This window comes from Castor canadensis, chromosome 3 (assembly GCF_047511655.1).
Source record: "Castor canadensis chromosome 3, mCasCan1.hap1v2, whole genome shotgun sequence".
Taxonomy (NCBI): Eukaryota; Metazoa; Chordata; class Mammalia; order Rodentia; family Castoridae; genus Castor; species Castor canadensis.
In genome coordinates, this window is record NC_133388.1 from 194,754,157 (window position 1) to 194,767,733 (window position 13,577).

General features: G+C 44.9%; 1 protein-coding gene across 2 annotated transcripts in view; it reads right to left on the bottom strand.

Moving 5' to 3' along the window:
- The window catches only part of Fam135b (family with sequence similarity 135 member B), a 313,120-nt gene extending 300,665 nt beyond the window's left edge, over positions 1–12,455 (bottom strand). For both annotated transcript variants that reach the window (XR_012446457.1, XM_020188245.2), the window contains exon 1: positions 12,020–12,455. The gene's annotated coding sequence lies outside the window, so the exon portion shown is untranslated. The remainder of the gene's footprint in view (positions 1–12,019) is intronic.
- Positions 12,456–13,577: the final 1,122 nt, after the last annotated feature.

Below are 13,577 nucleotides of genomic sequence, written 5' to 3' on the forward strand. Positions count from 1 at the left end.
TATAGCTAACCAGGACAGGAGCTAGACTTTGAAAAAAGTGTTACCTTTCCCCACCCACCCTCCCATGCTTGGTGCTCTGGTCCAGCTAAGACCGAGGAAGATGATGGATTTAACCATCTGAGGGTGTGTGTATGTATGGAGAGAGAGAAGGGGGACAACACATAGTGCTGAAATTTCAAATGAATCCACCAGCCCCTTCTTGGGGACACCTCACCCTCTGTCCCCCTAGCAGCCACACTCAGGACTTCAGGAATACCCGTGAAGGAGACTCACAGCCCAGTGCACACTCCTCATTCTTGCAGGGATTTCAAACAGGCCATTACATTCCAATGGTGTCAACCCAGTCTGTTTTAACTTCAAATGAAATGCATCTTAAAACAGCATACTGATTTTAAGTCTAGATGCATACAATATGTTCCATTAACATCCCAGAAATTCTGACACATACATTCATCAGTGAATTTTGAATAAAAATATCCAGAGGGATATTAAACCATATAAACAAAAGAAAAAGGGCAGGTCTTCAATTTCATTAAATGCATTTTCTTTCACTTTGGTTCAAGATAGTCAATAAAGTAATGAAAAGGCAAACAACTAAAATTTTGACTTCTCACCTGAATAAATAAGGAGAACATAGTCTGCTCTGAGTTTATTTTTATTCTTTTATTTAACTTGAGTGCTACAAAGTGTTTTTCTAAGTAAGTATGTTTTCAGTCTTCCACACATATTTCTGAATCAAAAGATGTTGGGGAACAAACCTGTCACCAGTAATCATCAAATAAATCCCCTAAACAAATCATCTCTCCCAAGTCAAACAGAAGTTCTATCCCTTCCCCAAACTCACAACTGAGCAGTTAAAAGTCAATGAACAACTATATCGTGTTTAGTTTTTGTTTTTGTTTTTGTTTTGGGGATTTTTTTCCTTTTGTTCTGCTTTTATGATCCATGGTGGAAACTTCAATCATTTCACTAGGACTTCTACAGGAAAAGGAACCAGTCTGGGAAACAAATCAATTTGGGGGTCAGGACCTGGCTTCCACCGTGGCTAGCTATGTGACTAAGAGGACCTTTCACCTTCTCTGTGCCTCCTTTGAAATTGTAACTGCATAAGGTTAAGTAAGAATATCCCCTAGGAAAAAACGTTCTTCAGTTTCCAGCACACAGTAGGGTCTTGGAAAGGGCTTCTTTTTCCCTCCTATCCATACCACCTGGTAAGGCTACTCTCTCACTTGAAGATCATTATGGTCATTCTTTATTTCCAATATTCACATGAAGAAGAAGAAAAGAAAACCAGGAGAATCTCATTTTTTTAATTCATAAGCAATTATATTAATATTAGTTTTAGTCTCCCAAAGGCCAGCAGAAACTGACATGTTAAAATACCATGCTTGATGAATTCCACCTTGGCATAAGATTCCAAGGATAATCTTACCTTTATACATTTTCTTTAAACCAGCTTTAAAAAGCGATTTATTCTTCAGTGCATTTTCTATTCTTGCTTAAAATCAACAAGGTTTCACAAAAGCCACCAGTTCAGCTGCCTGCTCTCTCCCTGCAGTAACGCCTCAGCTCTGATGGTGTCTGCTCCAGAAATTAATTTTTCCAGCTAACTTACACCACATCTTTTTAAGCAGCAAATATTTTTATATTTCATTTCAGCAAGTTCTGGTGTAACTTAGTTTAGAAATTACCCTCTTCTGTCTTATTCCACCGGAGTTTACAAACTATCATTTGGTTTTTCTTCCATAACTCACTACTGTACTTCTGAACACTGCTTGGTGCTATTCTGCATACATGGGCTAATACCCCTAATCCCTCACTCAGGGCCCCAAGCTCCTACCTAATAGGCTGTCCTGGGTCCAACCCATGAAAAGTTCCCATTCAACCAAGAATTTCATTCAGACACATCAGCTTTCAGGGTGGAATGTCAACCCCACCATCTCCTTATTGCTATTAAAGTATTCAGGTCAGCCTACAATCAGAATAAACACTAATTATCTCCTACTGTGTTCCAACCATTATAACAGAAGTTTTTCTTTTTAATTTTGTTTATTTGTTTCATATAGTTGCCATTAACAACTGCTATTGTTGCCTACTATTGTTATTTTAGAGATAAAGAAACAAAGGTCAATGGAAGTTAAGCAACGTGATTGAACACTACAATATCCTAGAGAGAGCTGGGATTACAATTAGGTATTGGGCACCATGAAAGTCCTATAATAAGAAAGCAGTTATGAAGAAGGCTGTCAGGTTGAGAGAAAGAGAGTTGGCTAGAGGTAGCCGTGAAATCACAGAATGGTAGCAATGGGAAATCTCAAGCAAGCTGTGTTCTATAGATTATCTGGAATGTATAACAAGTATGCTGTGTGAGTGGGTGTGTCACTGAGTGGATAGGAAAAGCTATCCAAGCTGAAAAGGTAAAGACCAGGATAGTACAGAGGTCATGTACCTGACTTGGAAGGCACCAAAGATGAAGTTAGGACTTGGTGTTAAAGAAAACCAAGGTCCAGGTGCCAACATAATCAGTGAGTAGCATGTTGTCAGGTGGCCTGGACAGCCTGGTAGGCACAGACACAGCTAGTTCCACTTTGCAATGATGCTTTTAAGAGAGTAACAGAAGTGGCTAAATTGGAAAAGGAACCCATAGCAAGGCTGCTTGGGTTCCAAGCAGTGCAAGGTTTAGGGAGACTCTTATGTGTAGCATGTTTTCAAGGCTCTTTCTCTCAAGGAAAAGTGGATCAGAGAGGGTAGCATGGCTGAATGTCAAGAGCACACAGAAACAGTCTTGAAGAACTGATTTGTCTAAAAGGAAGACTTAGGGGGTTTAATGGAAATATCAGTTACTGCATTAATGCCATAGACCCCCTACCTGGTCCGCTGTACTGTGTTGGTGCACCCATCACCAAGCTCTTGTGTTTAATGATAACAGCCTACAGCTACTCTGTTCTTCTGAGAATTGTCCCTGGATGTCAGGAGGTGCTTTTTCTAGAAATACCTGAATACGTGGGAAGACATGCTGCCAAAGCCAGGTCCATAGCCATGACGCAATTCTGAGTCATTGCCTTGAGGTGGAAACCAATGTGGGTCATGGGAGGCCCAGAGCCTCCTGTGCAATCAGACTGTGACCAGAGCAAGCTGCACTCCTGTCTATGCCTAGCCTCTTCCTTCTTTCTTGCCTACCCTTTTCTCTCTCTCTCTCTCTCTCTCTCTCTCTCTCTCTCTCACACACACACACACACACACACACACACACACACACACACACACACTTCTCCTTTTTTCCTCCCTCTCTCTCTGAGGATGCCCCTTAATCAATCACTTATGCAGGAATTCTCTTTTCTGCATTTGCATCTCAGGGACCTGACCTAAGGTTGGGAATAAGTAGGACTACTCCACAGACACCAAGAAACTGTGTAACCAACCCATCCAGGTTGTCCAGTACTAAGGGGCTTTCCAGCATGCAAAAGTTGTAATTTTCACACTAGTACAGATCTAGGAAAAATGGAGCAAGTTGATCACAGTGGTCAGAACTTGCATGCAACCCAAATGGTGCCTAACTCCAAAGATGGTCTCGCAAATGCCATGAGCCTGCCTCATGTATACTCAGAAGACTTGGTGAATTAGCTTCCACAGAGAATGCACCCACCATGAGGGCCCCTATAGGGTACCTGTGAGCTCTGAGTCAGCCCTGTCTCTCTTCAGGAGATCCTTATTACTCTTGATAGAGTTGATAGATTTTTGCTTTTTTTTTTTCCTAGAAGAATGGCCATAGATTTTATCAGCTGTTCAAAGGAATCCACTACATAATTAAGGTTAAGAAAAATTGTCCAGGAAAACACAGCTTTTGTTTCTGGATTAAGTGGAACAGTTAGGCACTGCACTTGCATCTCATACTTACTCGCCTCAAGTAGAGCTGGTTTCCAGGAAAGGGACAGACACCCACCATTGGATTCATCAGAGCAGCATAAGTGGAAGTCATAAGACACCCACTGCGTAGTGAAGCCTGCCCTCAGTCTAGAGGAAGGAGGGGACTTCTCTCCTATTTAAAACTGAAGCTTGAAAAACTTTTACCAGTTGACTGAGGAAGGAGGCAGGAAGTACATCCCAGGAGAAGGGGCAGCAGTGGGGACCAGGATTCAGTGTGTCCTTGAACTGCAAGTCCATCCATCTTCTGACTAGAAGCACTAAACTGCACTTAAGCAGGGCTTTGGTGAATGGTTTTTGAAGGGAAAATAATAAGTCTCATTTCATTATTGAAGATTTCTGGTGTTAGCTATTCTATTATTGTTCTGATAAACACTGATTGCATGGTCACTGAATGCCAGCAGCTGTTCTGAGTGTTCAGTGAGCTGTAAGCATGGCAAGGGCCAGGCACCATGGAGCTTGCTATCTTGAAGAGAAGATAGTCAATTTAAAAAATCCACTATCATTGCAGGAATAATTGTAATAATATTGCAGGGGATGATATTATGGTACACACTATGGAGAAAAATAAAACAAATACTGTGCTTAAAAACTGATGGGGGCTCTTTGACGAGGGTGCCCCAAAGAGACCTCTAAAAAGAAGTGTGAATGAGGGACCGAAGGAAGTCACAGGAGCATCAGAGGTGATCTGTGTGAACCAGTAGATGGACACAAAGTAAAGTCACTAAGGAAAGAAGAAGTTGTACAGTGTGTGATTTTGGGTTTGGATTTGGGTTTGGATGGGCAGAGGTACAGTCCCTGCAGGTCAAGGAGAGCATCTTTATTTCCTCATTCTTTGTACTTCCCTTGAGCAATCACCTTCTACTCTCACAGCCTCCATTAGCATGGCCATAATTTCCTAAGTCTATATATTCAGCCAAGAACTCTTTGCTGAGCTTGACTGATACCTCTAATTGCCTAAAATGTACATGAATACCCTCAGAGACCTAAAACTACTTACTCAAAACAGAATTCATCATTTTCCCCTTAAAATCTGTTCTTGACCCTGTGTCTCCTGGCCAATAAATAGCAACAAGGCCAATCCATCAGACCAAGTCAGAAAACCACCAGTCATCCTTCATCCTGTTCACTCTTGCTCCCTATGCGTGAGTCATCTAGCATGTCCCAAGCTTCTACTGACTTCACATGTCCTCAAGTTTGTTCCACTGTCTCCATCCCTATGACCTTGATCTGGGTTGGGTCATCTTTGCCTCCACATACCCTGTAGTTTGCACACTAGTCCCTCACTTGGCCTCTATGCCTCCCTTCCTTTCCCAATGCATTATCTATACTACAGACAGTTCCAAAATGTGTATATCATTTCCCAGTTTGAAATAATTCTACCACTTCTGTTAGGATCCAGGTAAAAACTAAATTTTTATACATGATTTCCAAGTCCTTGCATAGCCTAGCCTTCTCTGCTTACCTCTTCAGCCATCTTACCTTCTACCCTTGCCTCAAGCTTTATTCCCAGATGCACTCTCTAGCCACATATCTCTCTGTGTGCAATGTTCTGCTTCACTTCCTGGTCTTCACATTTGCCTTCCTTTCTATCTAAAACACCTCCCCCAATTCTATCTAGCTAATTCCTATTTCTCATTCATGTCTCATCTTAGAAACCTCTTCCTCCAGGAAGACCACCACCTGGCCAGCACTCCCAGCTTGGAGTAAGGTGTCCTTCTCCACTCTCAGTGATTGTCTTTGTCCTAACCTGTGTCATGTTATATTATAATTGCTTTTCTACTTATTTGTCTTCTTCATAAGCTGTATACTTCTTGAGAATATAAGCATCATCTTCTCTGTCTTCCCTTTCTAGAACAGAGCATGGGTCATGATGGGCACTTAGGAAATTTGTGCTGACCAGATGAGCTACATGGAATCCAAACCCTTCACTGTGCAGTTTGGAAAACAATCCCAAGGAAGTTAGATTTCTGCTCTAGTGTTTTTAGAGTTAGATTTTTAGATTTTTATCTGATTTTCTTCTCAGATATCAAGCCTCCCATGAAAGGTAAACCCAGCTCTTGAGCTCACAAAAATATGCAGTCTAGTAGGGACTTAAGATCTAGGCAGGAAAAGTTAAACACCTAAGAGCCAAAGCTAAAGCCAAAGGGGTTTCACTGACTGTTGGGAGTTCAAAGGGGATAAAATGTCCCTGGAGGTTCCATGAGGACCTGACAGAGAGTATACCTGGTTAAGAGAGGCACACAAATCTGAGAAGATGATGAGAAAGGGACTTCCCTTGACCTTCCAGAGTCAGTTTCAGACAACTTCCTGCCGAAAGCTCTGCTACAGGAAGGTTCTTCTCTAGAGGGAGATATGGGAGTCTTCATCTGGAATAATCGCACACAGAGTCCTCCCCTACCATCACCTGCACTCCACCCTCTCCAAAGATGCTCACCTCTTCTCTTCACTCTCTGTGAGCTTAGAGTCTGTGATATCACTTCAACATCTGCCTAACACAACATTAGAAACAAAACCCTCAAGGGGAAAGAAACATTCTCCTGCATCACGAAGCCAAACAAAAAAAAAAGATGCATCTTCCATTAAAATATAGGGACAGTCATCAAAGAATGGAATACAAAAAATATTTCTATAGTGTCACAAAAGTGAACATCAAACAGCCCAGATCTCCCAATGCTTAGCTATGGAATCTTCTAGCAATGAGTCTATAGTTTCACTGCTCCAAGAAATGGTTCATGGTCTTTGGTATCCAACTGCCTAGTAATGTCTGGAACCTTAGAGGGATGTAGTAAAAAAATTAATTTTTAAATCCACTTCTGGGCACATACCGTTGTTTCTTCCCCAAATTATTCCTGTGAATGTTGGAATAGCACCTACCCAGAGCCAATCCAATCCTGCATTCATCCATTCATTCAACATATATTAAGCACCTATTACATGAGAAGATGTAATAGGTGGGAGTTCTGCAGTGAAACTTATAACATAATATGTTGATAAGTACTGCAAAGAAAGATTCAGTAAGGAAGATTCTTGTTTCACAAGTAAGTAGCAAAGAGTGCATTTGAATTGTAGTCAGAATAAAGTGGGGCTGACCACATGGTTATGTGAGAAGAGTGTCCCAGGATTGCTGAAGATGAGCAAGGAGACCCAGTAATGAAGGTAAGGGGTTGTGAGGAACGAGGTAGAGACTCTTATGGGGGGGTGCTTACGGTTGGAATGGGGTGAAGTCATGTAGACCTTGCAGAAACTTGAAGCAGGTAGAGGGATTCAGATTTAACTCAGTTAAGAAGCCAATGAATGGCTTTGAGCCAAGGAATTTGATTTGAGTTTCACAGCCATTTTGCTAGCAGGGCTGCCTGAATATCAATTCACAGGCTGATTGATTAGTCCAGGTGAGAGATGGAAGGACTGGAGTCAGAGCAATTGTGAAGAGGATGAAAAGACACCCTGAGTGTTAGTTGTGTCCCCTCCCTTCTGCTTCAATGGTCCCCAGTACCTAGAGGGCTTCCTTGACATTTTTCTGAGAGAAGACACAGTGCATTCATTTCTTGGACACCCTCTTTCTCTCTCTCCTTAATATTCATTTCACACTATGTTCAGCCCATCCTCTCTCTTTACAGCAAACTCATTGCCAGAATATAGGCAATGTCCCCAAACAGGCCATCTTATCTTTCATTTAATCCAGCTTCCCTAAGCTAGTTTCTACTCTGCACCTGAGACAGCAGTCTGCCCCACTACAAACCTTTCCATGGTTCCTCATGACCTCCAGGTGAGAGGGAAAGCTCTACAGACACTGGCTCACAAAATTCCCAGCAATCAAGCCCCTTTGTCTGTCACCCTCAGGAGGCAGCACTCCACTACCTCTTTCCCTCTGTGCTCCGGCCCCACCCTTACACACTTCCTGGCATTTCTTGCTTCCAAGTCTTTGCATGTTACTCCTAATTCCTTTCAATTGCCTTTTCCTCCAGTGTCCAGATAGAAATTCCTTCAGACCTTAGCTCAAACCTCCTCTCTTCTATGAAGCCATTCTTGACAGCTCCTCCCAGGAAGTGAATCAGATGCCTCTTCTCTTGAAGCCCACAGACCCTTGCATTGCCAGGTCCATTTTTCTCACGTTCTATGCCTGAGTCCTCAGTAACATACTAAGCTCTTGAAAGGATTGCCTTGCTCATGATTGAATCTCAGGGTCTGGTAGACAAGTATCATGTGATTGGATTCTTGTGTGAATTCCCCATACTGGACACATCAGGGTCCCATTTCATCCACACCAGATGCAGAGGTCCACAGAGCCATGGCTCATTGTGCCAATTTCCTTTGTGATGCTGACATATCCCTGCATAATTGCTACTGAAATTGGTGTGTAGCCATTTAGAAATGATTCATGTTCAAACAGAAACATTTGACATTGCTAAACACCCAGTGTCTGGGAAGCTCAACAGGCATTAATAATGCCATGAATTCTCACCAGCTCGCTCAGGGAAAATCAGGCTGTACAATTTCTTGTATATTGAATAAAGGAGACCTTCTAGGGTAGATAGAGCAGCAGAACATCTTGCTTAGACAGGAGAAATGGAATGGGATATTCAGTAATTCCCTACAGCCTGGGATCTTCTTGAGCACCCTAGCCTCACAGACTAAGGAGAAAGAGGTATTTATTAAGTGTAGAGTTTTGGACAGGCTACAAGTTTTGAAGTAAAGGATGGATGGAGGGCCATGGATGTAACTTTGGTAAGGAGAGCATAGGTCAATGTATGTGAACACTGAAATAGAGCAAGGTAGAGCCATCAAAATCATCCAGGCAATTTATAGGTGAAAAAACTGAGATACAGAAAGGTGAGGAGGCCAGGTCAAAAATCCTATAAGCAGTTAGTGGCACAGGTGGACTCATTCCCTGAATCTACACCTTAGCTTATTGTACTCCCTCATGGAATTTCGTGTCTAACTAAAAGAGCACTCTTGACGAGGGTAGGTGAAATACAAGATAGAAATGAATTTGGGACATATCCAAAAATTCTTGAACCTCCTACTATTAGTAACTATATCTATTATTTAGAAGCCATGTGCCACTTTTCTTATTCTACATCTTCCCAACCTATCTGGAAAGGGAGCTGTCATTAGAAGGTCACACAGAGAGCATAAATGAAGGATTATGGAGCCTATCTTGTCTGATACTAGGTAATTAGTATTTTGATCATTCCTTAGAACAAACATTACAGAAAGAATTTACATGAGTAGAATATTTTGCAGTTTATGAAAAGCTCTTTTACTACACAGCTATTGATTTACCCCAAGCCCTCAGCATCACAGTGAGAAGGGTATTAACAATCACATTTTGTAAATGAGGAAGCTCAGGTGCCCTAGTTCCAGGTCCCCTTAGACTCTCAAACCTGGGCCTTCTTAAGTCAATATATGTGTTTTTCCATTATATGGGAACTGATATCAAGGGAAGAGATTGAAGGGAGAGAAACACATTTTAAGTCTAAAATATTCCATCAGAGGTTTTCAGCAAATGCTATATGAAGGCCATTCAACACTAGATTACAGCTATTCTGAAGTGCCCACTTGAAAAAAAATGAGCATTTTGAGGCAAAGTATGCATTCTACTTCACTCTGCGTCAGTGGATTGATCCTAATGCACAACAATCCAGCAAGTATCCCCCAGGCTTGCTGCACATACTGAGGCAGGGGAAGGCATCCAGGGGCAGCCTTTGTGATACTTCTCTCTGTGCAGGTGACCAGGTTGCAGGTAATTCCTATTCTCTCCCTCAGTGCCATTCACTATGGCAGTCTCAGCACCCTGTGGTGGGCCACAGTCAAGGCAGGATTGGCAGAAGCCCCTGTCCTCAGGGAGCACCGAATTTACAGAGGGGACAAGTATGTGTACACGCAATGACACAGCAGTCTGTAATAAACAGTTCTGATACTTGGGATAACCACATAAAGACAGAGAATCCGGGAAGGCTTCCCATAAGAAGGAGCATTTGAATTGGATCGTTAGGAGAAGGAAGTGTGAGACGGTCAGTCTGCGCAGAGATCGGCACTAGCAAAAGCAGGGTATAAAAGAGCAGGGGACAGTGTTACACAGCATCAGCTCCTTCCAGAAATTACAGTCCCTTCAGCAATGGAATCAACCTGTACGCACGAGATCAATTTCATCCAAATGAGCAAACATTTGGTAAGTATCTGGCATTCAGAGCAGAATTGGATGAAAGCAATCCTGCCCACAATAAGAAAACAATGCATGCATCAAACCAACATTTAAGCGAATCCCCACTATGTGCAAAACTCTGTTTATACTATCAAATGCTTAGTTCCACCCTGTGGTGAGCAGATCTTAAGCTATAAGAGTATTCCGTTTGATAGCAAAGATCTTGACCTTCAGCACTTGTGTGCAAGGAGGATGGCATGCAGCATTTTCCCCCAGTAAAGCCCTCTTTATATTGCCCAGAGTGTACCTTGGATCAGACTACAGAGTTCCAACTGTGAGTCCCTGAGTAATATTTCTACTGTCTTTTCACAGCTGATAACTGTGGAAGTTTCTTTAGAAAATTATTTCTTTTATTGCATGAGACATTAGGCTTTAAAAAAAAAACCTTCCCCTTCATCCTCTTCACCATCCCATTAGATTGTCGCAAGAGCCTAGTAAACTGCAAGAATTGGTACCATCCCATTCTACAGATGAGAGACACAAACCTCAGCAAGGTGGAACAACTCAAGGACACATAGCAAGTGAAGGATGAAATCAGAGTTCAAATCCGTGTTTTCTGACTCCTAAATCTTGTCCTCTTTCCTTTAGAGCTTACCATCTCCCTAGAATTAAATACTGTCCTCATTATGACATGAATCCCCATATGAAATGCTGGCCAAATCACATCCCCTAAGGTAATATAACTACATCATAAATTAAAAGCCCAATTAAAGAACATAGCCTTTTAACTGGGTCTTACCACAGTCCCCTGAGGCCAACATAAAAAGGAAGAGCCCTTTCAAAGTCAATGGCTGCCTATCCTGGAAGCTACCCAGAGACCTACTTACCTATATGCAAGAGCTTTCAGATCCAAATTACTCACCTAACTATACCTCTCTTATTGTCTTCTGGGACCCTGATCCCAGCTCAGCTGGATTAGAACCATAGTCAAAGCCCTGGTCCTCTCTCTGGCCTGTAGATGTGGTTAACAGTCCACCTCGCAGTGTGGATAGCCCAGGTGGCTCTAGGCTTTGAAATATCACTTAACATCAAGAGTATCAGAACCGATGGAAAGCAATGCCCCTCTAGTTCAAATGCAGAACTGAAGCGGGGTTGCCTAGCTGTCTGAAAGTGAAGTAGTTTGCCAGTGGCCAAGGGGGAAAAAGTTCTTATTTTCTGGCAATGGGGAGGGGTCTAGACTTGACTGCTGGCTTACGTTTTTTGTCTCTGTTCCCACCCCATCTCTAATAAAACAATAATAAACTTTAATAATATCCCTGGGTTCCAAAACGGTAAGAGTTACTACTTCCCTTGTCTAAATATCCACTGCGGTGGCTGGATTTGAAGCTGGCTTTCAGATCAAGAGCTGGTGTGTATTCTAGTTTCTTTCCATGTAATAGCTGAGCTTCAGTGCTCTCCCCCTCCCCAACTCCGGACCCCAGCCACAGGAGGAATGGGTCAGACTGGGTCAGTCTGGACTCCACAGAATGACTACCACTGTCCCCTCCACTTCAACAAGGTCCTCTTTGGAGCCTGCCCTAGGTTCACTAGCTCAGAGGACCTGAATAGACAAGGGTCTGGATGTGCTCAGTCAACCCTCACCTGTGGGGATCACCTCATTAACCGAGCATCTCCTCACCAATCACATCGATGCCCCTTCCTGCCGTGTCAAGCCCTACCTAGATGTGCCGCAAGACTGGAGGACAGAAAGACTGGGGGTGGGGGGTGGGGGTAACAGAGAGGGATAAAACACATTTCGCGGCAGAATCCCTGCTCAGTAATAGAAAGCCATCCAACTGGCAACCACGCTTCCAAAAACGTCACCGCCACAGAGGAGAGAGTTTTGCGGCTGCGACCCCAGAAGGCTCTCCCCTACCTGTCTCCCACTGCAGGGCTCCCCTCTCTCACCTTCTAGGGCCCAGCTCCAGCTCCAGGTCCCTCACTCTTCTCTTTTCGCCTCCTCGGGTCAACACTGGCAGCGGCGGGGACGGACGGACTTAGGCGTTCGTGGCACCTGCGAGCTGGGTCTCAGGTCCCCACCGCCAGGCTGCCTGGAGGAGGAGCGAGAAGATGCTGCCTTCGCCGCCGCCGCCGCCGCCGTGGTGCTGATGCGGTTGCTATGGTTATGGGACTCCGCAGCTGCCCCCTCTCGGTGCAACAGCTGCCCGGCCACGGCCTCCGGGCAGCCCCAGCGAAGGCGCCCGAGGCAACCTTGTGATCCGGTGGAGGGAATTCGCCCGCTGCCACTGTCAAAAAGAAAGGACTGACGGCCGCTGCTGGCGCCCTTGCAGGCTGGGCTCTGCTCACCTCTGGCGCCCTTGCTCCTCTCCTTCCCCCGCCGGGACGTGGCCAGACCCCCGCGCCGCGCCGCGCGCCCTCGCGGCCGTGGAGAGCCCGCCCTGCCGCTCCTCGCGCTGGCTCGGCTCCCGCAGCCGCTGCGCACCGCACCGCGGGAGGCTGCGCGACTGCCTGGGAGGCGCCGCTCCGATCGCGCTCTCCCCACCTCTGTCCCTCTGCGCCCGCCCGCCGCGACTCCGCGAGAGGAGCTGGGCCAGGCAGGCTGCCCAGCCTCCAATGCCCGCCAGCTCGCCCGCCCGGCCTGCGGAGGGCGCAAGCTGCTGGACCAGATGTCCGGCCCTCTGCAGCCCCGCCGGTCGCGAGCATGCTCAGTCTCCACGTCGGGATTGCCCTCTGGAGCTGGAAGGCTGAGCTGCAGTGGCAAGGAAGGAGAGGATCCTTCCCAGACCCCAGGGCTGAGGGGTGTTGACTTGGAAGAGGAGCCAAGGGGCGAAAGTAGATGCCTGAGAGAGGTTTAAAGTACTAAGCAGGCCATACCGCCAATACTAAGTCAGAAGTGGCCCTCAAACAATAAATTCACCCATCGTTTGCTGATTTCCTTACTTCATGCTGGACCTGGGGGAGTTCAGAGATGTGTTAGACTGAGTCCTTGAAGAAGGGAGAGTAATGGGGAGAGGTAAGCCCACTCCCATCTACTGGGAGTGCTTTAGCGAGCATTTTACTTGGGAACTCTAATTCCCACCATCTCTGTTTTGTCACAGATGTCAGAACAGCCTTGAAGATGCAGTCGAGGTTGGGACTTGGAAGCTCAATGATCCTCCCATTGAACTAAGGTGGACTAACTCACAACCCAGTTAAGAAACACAGGTTGGAACCAAGCAGTTACAGTGTGAAACAACCTCTAAAGCTTTTTTTGTTTTGTTTTTGCGGGGGGCGGGGGGGGGGGGGAGAGTGTAAGAGAAAGACCCAGAAAAGGAAATACAAAGACATGCAAAGCGGAGATGTGTGTAACCCACAGGCAAAGTCCTGGAGGCTAGACGAGTAGGACTATTGTTGATCCACAAAGCACGTCCAATAAGCTGGAAGAGATTGAGCCAGGAGAAATAAGGAAAGGGCCACTGTGCACACCTAGGACTGTGGGATTCAAGAGAAAGGATTGAACTTGATC